This window comes from Corvus hawaiiensis, chromosome 4 (genome assembly GCF_020740725.1).
Source record: "Corvus hawaiiensis isolate bCorHaw1 chromosome 4, bCorHaw1.pri.cur, whole genome shotgun sequence".
Lineage (NCBI taxonomy): Eukaryota > Metazoa > Chordata > Aves > Passeriformes > Corvidae > Corvus > Corvus hawaiiensis.
Window position 1 is genome coordinate 34,889,139 of NC_063216.1, and position 10,489 is coordinate 34,899,627.

A 10,489-nucleotide genomic window follows, 5' to 3' on the forward strand; every position below is an offset into this window, starting at 1 on the left:
AATCTTTAATTTGTGAAGACATTGTTCTGGAAGTTCTGGAATCTATTTTGTTTTTCTTTTTATTATAATTCACAGAAAAATTTTTGCTCTGTAGAAAATGATAAGGATGTTTTAAGTTGTTAATTAAAAAATTCATTATTTTGGTTAACTGTGTCTTGTCAAAAAAGTCAGAATAAAAATGTCATAGTCACAATCCACTTGGTCCTTTGAGCCAGATTTTCAATACAAGACTTAATGTTTATAAATTATATTGAAAAATGTTTTGTAGTTTCAATAGGAATTGCAGTGCCTCTTTAAACAATTCTCTCCAATGAAACTATTTTTACAGTTTCTTTTACTTCAATAGAGAATATGCATAACATCTACAGAAATCCACTAAGATAAATTGAGTAAAGAAATTTAGCCATTAGGAATATTCTTACAACTTCACATATTTGTTTTAGCAGCTTGAAGAAATAGCTCATTCTATATTTATTGTATATCAATAATCCTATTCTGTATGTAATTTTCCTTCCATTTTTCTTTATTTTTTAAAGAAATTAGCTTTACTTATTAGGCCCTCCCAGTTCCCTGAGCTTCCAACAAAAAACGGTTTATTTAAAAAAAATAACAGCATATTTCCATTTCAATGTGTTACAGTAACTTGCTATTTATTTTAAAACTGAGTGAACAGTAGTATATTAATATTTTCTAATAACCTCTCATTCCCAAATCTCAGATTATTTCTAACACAAAGTTGAATACGAACATAAAATACAGTCAAGCTGTGTGTGCAGGAGCAAAAGGGCAGAACACAAGTAATACTATAGAAAAACAAAAGGAGCAACAGCAGAACCAAGATTTTACTTCTCTGAAAACTGAAAACTTCCACTTATTTTTCTATCTCTGCTCTCCATCTTTTCGGAAGGCATAAAGACATCTTCAGGAAAGACAATTATGGGAAGACGTGCTCTTGTTGCGTGAAACACCATTGTAATATATGGTTGAGAGATGTATGGATTGCAGAAGAGGGAACATCCCCACTGTATATTTGTAGACTTATTTTGTGGCACAAGAAAAAATCTCTATAGAAACATTACATCCCACAGCACAGTTCCTGGAAGTTCAAGAACTGGCTGCAACTATAAGAACTATACTGAGAACTATAACAAAATTTTATTACATAAAATCATAATGACTTATTACTAGCAATTAATTTTAAACTGTAAGAAGCTCTGTTTTAGGAACGTCTTGACTGGACGTTTGGTGGCTTATTTGTACAGACAGAAAGCAAGCTTCTGAGCTTCAGCCAAATCCAGAACCATCTAAACTACATAAGGCCTTACTTCTCAAAGCTGAGCATGTTACACAAGAAACGTTTTTGATCAGTTAGTGGTTACATTTCTGCTGGTTCTGTGCAAACAGCCGTCCACTTTTCTCCAGGCTGGTCCCATCACATTTTCGGAGTAGCAGAATATGATAGACAGCAGTCAAAAAAGCCTTGATCCAATTGCCATAGATGTTCAGTGGGAATCTTTTATGCCACCAGTTTTGCTTGGATTTGATCAGAAGCAAACGGATTTTCAAGACTATTTAATCCTAGCATAACTCTATCTTTTCCAGGACCTGTCCACAACTGCAACAAAAAAATGTGCAAAGGTGGAGGTCACTTGAACGAATGCCCAGGGGAGACATGGAAGGCAACATTAGGCAACACTCCTCACCTTCTGGAGCATGTCTTAGGGTTTCTCAGGCCTTAACCTCTCTCCCCTTCTCTTTCCTCTCCTTGCTCCTTACCTTTCCCATATTATCTATCCAGGTCAGATCCTCTGTTTCCATTGCTTCCACAGGCCCACACCACATGAGAAAAAATTGCGAGCAGGAAAAGAAGAATACAAAATGAAGCCAAACCTCACTCATCACGTCACAGCACGTCTCCGCACTTTGGAGCCAGACATGGTCCAGGACAGACCAGGTCAAGATATCAATGGCTCTCTCCTCCTTATAAACCCCCAAGCTGCAAATCTGAACATAGAGATACACATGAAAGGATTTACATGAGTCCATGAACCCAAAACAACTGTTGAAAGTTATGTATCTAGTGCAATAACTTCTTCATCAGCAGGGCAGCACCAGTGAACCTTAACGATGAGTGTGAACTTCTGTTGCCCTCAGCACCCTTTCAAAATTCAATTTCCATTGATCTCTTAATTTCTCCTTCCTAATAGACATGTCTCTGTATCTCTGATGCCTTAGGTTTTAACTTTCATATTTTTCAAATCCTACTGCCTAGTGTGTAACTCTGAAGTTTCTTGTAGCGTGCTAACTTCTGCTCTCTCATGCTAGGTAGGCATAACAAAGCCTCTCCAGGCCTGCTCTCCAAGGACACTCAGACCGTCCTAGGCCCAAAAAGTATCAACCAAAAGCCTCTAAAGGAAAACTACATCATTAACTGAAGCCTTAACTGGAGAATTAACCCTGATATGCAAATGAACCAAACTTATAAAAGTGTGAAGAACTCACACCCTGTCGTCCATCTTGGGGTCCATCTGGCCTCTGGCTCCCCAGGGTGTACCTTTGAATGCCTTTAAAATAAATACCTACCTTTATTCCCTTATTCTTGTCTAGTCTCTGTTTTTAGGTGGCCTCTTCAGGCATCATCTCTGTCTTGTACTTCAGGGTTAGTTGCAGGCCATTCTCGTTTACCTTGTGCTCATTTAAGGGATACACAATAAGCAAGAAACAGCAGCTTCCTTGCATCCACTTTCCCCCCACCCCCAATCACTCAGTAAATGATATAGTAATTGTTTATTGGAAATTACCTCACAGTTTCCTAATTTTGTGGCGTGATCTGAAGAATAATTCTATTACAACACATAAATGCCTTGGAAGTATTCAGCTGGAACCTATAACCACAGATGATTCCTGAGTTGTTGGCAGCTAAAATGTAACCCACATTTGTAAGTGGCAAATTATGAAAATAATAATCTTTTTGGAGATAGATATTCCAGAACTCACAATGCAAATAGATAATAAAAATGATTGTGTAAGGATGGTTTGGAGAAGCATTATTTATATGAAATGTCCATACATTCAAAAAAACTCCCCAAATAAAACAGGATACTCCTGTGCTGACATTTTACAATTAGTAAATACTCACATGAAAAGTGTACTTTTTAAATTTGAGAAGTGTGAATAGATTTTGCCAGCACAAAGACCTCTTGCTGCCTTCTTCCTCTTAACTCCCTACCTTTTTTATTGTATAAGTAGATAGGTTTGCACAATATTTCTGTACGTGAAATTGGTGCATATAATATTTAAAAGACAAGCATTTTTAACAAAAGCAGAACAAGTAGGAAATAGAAGTATTAGCAAAACCACTCTAGAGTTATAACAAGCAATGGATGTTGAAATCACTGCGAATAACAACATAGGATGTTTTGATGATCAGTTCAAGGTGAACTAAATGCTTCTACAGTTTCTGTCAAATATAATTGCAGTAGCCCAGAAAGCATGAGTGCTGCAACTTTCATTAAATTTAACTGTTACCCTTCCTAGCATCAACCTCTTAAATCTTGGTAATGAGCAGCAGGAATTTCAGTAAGGTCAGAAATAACTATGATTTTCTAAAGAATTTCTACTTCATGCATATATCCATTTTCAGCAGTTAAAGACACCATCAACAGTCCTTTTTTCTACTTACTGCCTCTGATTTACTGGCTGACTTTGTTATTTCCTTTGTGCAGTTTATAGGACATAATTATCTAAAACGGAAAGGAGAGAACTTCTAATAGACATTTTTCTGCAGACAGTTTCTGCTTTATATTTATTTAGTTCACCAGCCTCTCACATCGAGGAAGATGTACTGGATTGCAGAGGGAATAAAAATGGCAGAACTGTGATGAAAATAACCGATAAATAGTGAAAGATATATTACCCAATCATTCATTATTTCAGCCGTGTAGTTTCTGTACTATAAAATCAAAACAGAAATTAAGCCATCACTTGCAAAATGCATCAAAGGTCCTTGTGACTGTAGGGACCCAGCACAGGATTTATACTCCTTTTAAAGCAAACAGTCTCTTTGAGAAATGGTGAATCAACCATCCAGCTGCAAAAAAGAGTGCTTTGTTTCATTTTCAGGTTATTTAACCCCATTTTCAAGATGCCTCCATCAATTTCAAAATGAAAATAATTTTGAAATGAGGAGTCCAGACATGCTCTGCTGAAAATGTTTAAACTAGGCTACCAGCACTACCAAAATTAGAATTTTCTTAGCTGTTTATGTCACATGCATAGGAGACACCACGCTGTACAAAGCCCAATTTGTAAATTGACTCTCAATCTCACTTACATATTGCATAGGCCCATCTTACAATTCAAGTGCATATTATTTCCCAACACTTAATTAGAAAGGATGCGTGTCTGAACATGAGTTACTACATCTTGATTCTTCTCTTGATGAGGCAGTTCAGTAGCAACATTGAAAGCTGAGTGAAGTGAATGAAAGGGAAATTGTCCCAGATTTTTGTTTGGAAGATGAGCACCAGAGAGCAGCAGTTCCCAGGAGATGGAGAGCTGTCAGCCAGCAGAGCAGCTTCCACTGTACTCAGTTTTGCTGTGCAAAACAAAGCTGCAGCTTGTGTTTAAAAAGCTGCAACTTTGTTCTTGTGTTCTTGTGTTCTTCTAACAAGCTCTTTTAGTTTAAAAATGAGATTTTGTGTTATTAAAAATGACTGTGATTATTTTAGAGAACAGGTTTTTTTGTTTGTGCTAGACCCAGCTCACCACGCCTTTCCCCTATTCCTATTTCAGGGATTTCTGTGTCTGTGAATTTTCAAAGTTTGAAAGGGAAGGTGCTAATCCGCACATTAGATATGGTGCAGGAGAATCCTGAAGTGCCTGGTGAGTGTCCCTGGCACTTAGCTTTCAGTGCCATTAGAACTTCACAGCTCAGGCTTATGTTACTAATTTTCCTCCCTTCAGTTACAGCATACTCTTTTTTTCTACCCAAACCTGCTACCTGTGTAACCTTCTCGGTTGAGGGAATACTACTTTTAACATGACAGACTTCAGGCTTGGAGAATTATCAGCTATTTTGAGCTGTTTGGAAGCGTGAGAGAATCTTGCTCTTTTCCTCCAATCTTTTCTGTGCAGCTGAGCTTCACCACAATCATCAGGCCCCGTCTCTCTTGTCTCAGCACTGCCATATAACAGATTGCTAGAGTGAACAAAAGCACACAAAGAATTTAAAGATGACATGCTGGGTCAGAACAAGGGTTCGTCTATCCCGTCTGGCCGCAGCAGCTGCAGGGAGAGTCCATGAGAAAGAGGCTGATTATAATCCTTATACTCTTATATTTTCCCAGTATCTAGAAATCAGGGATTAGGGACTTGCTGAGCAGAGCTGCTGGTTTAACACTCAAATACCTCACTCCGTGTAGCCACGTGATTTTATTTTAAAACTCTTCATATGCTAAACCTCCATGGCATCCTTTGGCACTTCCACAATTTTATGTATGCTATGTGGAAAATTATTTTCATTTGGTTTAGGTGTGCTGTTAAAGCTTTCTGCTGAATGATCCTCGTTCTTGTATTGGAAAAAGCAGAATTGTTCGATCTTCCTGTTCTCCATATCATTCAAGATTTTCATACATCTTAGGTGTGTCCTGCTTGGACCTTTTTCCATAATTAGCAGTCTTCATATATAAAGCTCCACTTTGCACAGAAGCCTCTGCTCATTTTTGTTACCTTTCTTTCTGAAGTTTTCTAACTTCCACCACCTTTATGAGACAGGGGCTGAGGCACAAGCCAACCCTGTCTCTAAGCTGTGACTGCATTATTCAAATAATGCTGCTTTCTCTTAGTCCATCCCTAATGTTGTTCAAAATTTATTTGCTTGCTTTTGACCACGAAAGGTTGTCTAGCAGATGTGTTTGGAGAACTGTCCTGAGTTGTCCCTCATCTCCAAAACAAAACCAGCTAAATTTTGATCTGATAATTGCCAAAGTGCACTTAGGACTGCCTTCCCAAGAGTGTATTACCTCACATTTATCAGGGATTAATTTTATCTTCCATTTTATCACCCATTCAGCGTGATGCAAACTTTTGAAATTCTTCAGTATGCTTTGGTTTCAATTGTTCTGACTACTTCCAAACCACCAGCAAACTTTCCCCTCTCAATGTTCTTCGACTTTTCTAGGTGATTTGTGGCCATTCCCAGCCAGATTCCCCTGGGATTCCCCGAGTAACTGCTCCAGGAAGAATAGCAACCATTTATTCCTGCCTGCTGCTCCATCTCCTTTGAGCAGTTATTAATGTGCAGCAATCTCCCCCTGACGTTAGGTTTCTGTAAGATTGTTTAGGAAGGGATATTTTAGAAAGGTTTAGGAATCCAAAGGTAATTTTTTTCTCAAGTCGCCCTTGTCTACAAGGGCAATGATCCTTTCAAAGAACTGTACAGGATTTGTGAGGCATAATTTCTTTATTTATGAACCCTGTCCACTATCTCCAGTAAGCTGTATATATTCATGTCTACTAATTCTGCTCATTATTATAACTTCCATCAGTCTGCCTCAGCAGGAAGTCAAATTTACCATTCTCCGGTTTCCTGGCTCCCCTCCGGAGATTATTTTAAAAATTGAGGCCACATTTGCCACCTTCCATTACTCTGGAACGTGGGCCAATGTAAGCTATAAGTTACACACTACTGTGAAAAGTTCAGCAATTTTATATTTGAATTCCCTTAGATCCCTCGAGTGATTGTTACCTGTTCCTGGCAATGTGTTGCTACTCACTTTATTGATTTGCTCTAATACCTCTCTACTGACAGTTCAATTTGACATAACCCCTCAGCCTCACCCCTGTAAATAAAGACTTGTTGTGCAAACTTCCTTAAGCCTCTCTGTGCTGAATTCTGACACAAAGAATCCTTTTCCTCTTTTTCTTCTTTTTCTTTTTCTTTTTCTTTTTCTTTTTCTTTTTCTTTTTCTTTTTCTTTTTCTTTTTCTTTTTCTTTTTCTTTTTCTTTTTCTTTTTCTTTTTCTTTTTCTTTTTAACAAGCTCCTCTGATTTTGTTAACCACCCTTCTTAAAGTACTGTGATAACATAATTGACTTCCTAACATTTTTTTCCTTTTAGAGCATTAAGCTTTGGTAGTTTAGACACTCCCGAGTATCTTTTCTATGAGTCTACCTTGAAGTGTATCTTGTACAATGCTTTTTTCCCTATATATGTATAGTAATCATCTAGACAAGTTTGGGGACTTTTTCTTTTCACTTTTCTTGAGAAAACACAGTCATTCATGATGTCTTCAACTTCTGTCTCTGTGTGATGCCCGCAATGACATTTTCCCATTTTCAGGGGGATAAGCGATGACTGAAATTTTCCATTACTGTTCTGTTTCTGATCCTGGAGGCCGTGTTCACCACTGTGCACCACTGATGTTGCCCCAGTATTAACCTATAACACACAGTTTCAATCCAGAGTGATACCCTAGGACTTGTTGATGTGGATGACTTAATCATATTATTTGACTGCCAAGGATTTCTTTAACACAGATACAGTTTCTCCACCAACAGACAGCTATGACTTCTGTTATGATTTTTACCTTCGTGCTACACTAATTTTCTTTCCTTTCTGCCAGTTTGCTTTACAATATCCTGTAACAATATCTTCATTTAGACTCAAGTATTTCCATTCATCGGACTGTTTTCTGACCATTGCATTTTGCCTACAGGCATTGTACATTTTTGATCTTATTCTCATTGTGTGTTCTATTTGATTGCAGCTTTATTTATTTTTCAATATTGCTCAATGGTTTCACGGACTTCTTTTGCATATTCTTTTTCCAGAAAAGAGAGATTTTATCTCTTCCTCTGTGGAAGATGAATCATCCTGGATTGGGTGTGATTGTTGATTTTTCACCTTTCTTTCACTTTTGTACACGTATAACCTTTTAAAGTGAAGTTTATGATACTTCACTTCCAAAACAAAGTAAGAATTACATTAAGTTGATGCTAATGACACTCTATTAACAAACTGGTCTGTTAAACTAAAGGTAGAAATAGTCCTTTGTGATGAAGTATCCTTGTTCTTTTCTGATTTATTTGATTGGTGACACTTATCTAGTAAAAGTTCAAATGTTCTCCATGACCCCTGTATGACGTTATTTAATAAAATCTGAGCTGCGTATATAAGGCAACCCAATCAACAGCAATAGCAGAGCTGAACATCATTAAAATGCATGATGCACCTTTTAGAAGTTTTAGGAAAGACCAATGGAAGTGGCCACATCACAGTGGCACAAGCTAATGTAAATTATACCTGGTACTGCTTTCATTTGGAGATCACAGCCCCTTACCTTTTGCACCCCAGAGAAGCATGCTACCTAGTGGAACTTTTCTTTTAAAAGATTGCTTTGAGAGCTTCATTGCCTTCAGCAGAGTAGTTTTTTCTTCTGGCCTTGATCCTGTCAGCTGATCTGGTTCAGAGTAGACAGAATCTGTACCAGGATGGAGTCCTACTTGGCCCTGGGGTCCTGGGAGAAGGTGAGCTCCTTGCTGGAGCTGGGGTCATGCAGGGGTGCCAGTAAGAGCTCATCTCAGTGCTGTTAATTTCCCCAATGGGAATAATTTTTCATGTTCTTATCAGAGTTCCTCAGCTCCTCAGAAATAGAAAAAAATATACATAAGTACTATTTCACTGTTACTTTCAATTGTAAAGTATTTTTAATGACAAACAATATTTAAAATATCTGTGTGTATACACAGTTATATACCCACACGCACACATTTGTGGATGTAAAGCATACACAAACACACATATATACATGTGCTGGCCCTCACGCACAGAAAACCACTAATTATACCTTTGAGAAGGAGAACAGAAAAAGAAATAAACTTTTTCCAGGCGCTTCATACTAAGTCTGAAGAAAAGTCTCCAGATGTCAATTTTCTTACAGCAATTTATTTAATCTGTTCCTGGATTTAGCTCATTTTTGGCTAATCTTGCACAAATTGTGTATGTCTATATGTACATATACATGTATTTCTGATAAATATTTAACTATATATATATATATATATGTTCATTTATCTGTGTGTCTTTGGGCTCCACACTTTTTCAGTGGCAATATGCCTTTATAATACAAAGGTAAATCAAACCTTGCATATATTTAGGGAGCTGAAAGACTGCTGTTTTCTTTTAAAGACAAAAGGTATTTTTCAGGGCAACACCTTACACACAAATGTTGAAGCTTGTGGAGTGTGAGACTAGTTGTTGCATATGTCAGGAAGGAAAAAAATGCTCCAAAATTATCCATGAGAGAAGATCTAGCATGGTAAGGAGTGGGATAAGCTGTTAAAAAAACCAGCACAGGACTGAAAAAGGGGAAGTGTAACTCCCTGAATCTGTAAAATTAAACTCCTAAGTGCTTTGAAGTCCATGAGAGATTCCTGTCTTGCTCAGCTTGCATTTGTTTAGTTGTCCTTACCTGATCCAAGTGCAGAAGTGAGCCACAAGGTTGTGATAAGACTGAGTAGTTTGCATAGGATCATTGTCAGCAACATACAAGAAAAATCTTCTCTAAGGGTCTTGGAATATAGCAACAGGCAATGAACTGAAAAAAGTCTAAATAAAAAAAAAAGTTGTTATTTTCCTTATTAAAAATAGTTTTAATACATTTAAAGAATCATCATGACCTATAATAGCCCCTGATATGACACTATTAAAAAACTTAAGGTTATATAAGGAACACTATTTAGCCAGTATATATCTGCTTAAATGAAATCTACGTGAAAGTCAATTCACTCATGAAATCACTATCTGAACTCTGGAAATGGAATTTGCTGAAGCATGAAATTTCTTTTTGGCCATCTCTTGTCTCTTCTGCTGGAAGGGTATTTTCTTCCTATCAGATGTGTTCAATCCAAAAGCTACTTCAATAATGTGATAGAACTTGAGAAACCCGTTGAGATCTGAAAAAGGCCAAGTTTCCTCTTCCAGTTTATAAAAATGAGGTGCGAGAGGGTGACATCTATTAGTTCCAAAACGCTGAAAAACATGCTGATCAGAAACCATTAGTCTGATTAAATGTCTATGAATAATGCTTTTTTGTCTAAGGTATCATTGGTTATAAATGTGTAGCCTGTTCCAATTAAAACTTTTCTTCTTCATTCAGCAAAAGAATTACATTTTTAAGCCATGTATCTAGTGTGTATATAGTATATCATCTTGGCTACCAAAAAGGAAATACCAGTTATAGATAAAGGCTACTTCCAGTAACAAACCAACATACTTTAATAGCTACCAACCAGTGAGAATCAGTCTATGTGTAGGAAAATAAATCTAAACTCCAAATATGAGTAGAAAGTCAAAATCAAAAAGGAGTATTTTATATATGGCTAAAATTAAGTTATTTCAAATCATCTTGTGTTGCCCTGGCACAAGAGGTCTCTTGTCAGCCAAGAACTCATCCGCAGGACAGGTTCAGAGAGAAACTGGTGAGCCC

At 37.2% G+C, this 10,489-nt stretch overlaps 1 long non-coding RNA gene across 1 annotated transcript; it reads right to left on the minus strand.

Annotated features, from left to right (window-relative positions):
* Window positions 1-2,586: 2,586 nt before the first annotated feature.
* LOC125325572 lies at window positions 2,587-9,609 on the minus strand. Its single transcript, XR_007203408.1, has 3 exons — window positions 9,473-9,609; window positions 8,342-8,644; window positions 2,587-5,200 (listed from the first exon to the last, which is right to left on the minus strand). It is a non-coding gene; the product is annotated as an uncharacterized LOC125325572 (long non-coding RNA).
* Between the last annotated feature and the right edge of the window lie 880 nt (window positions 9,610-10,489).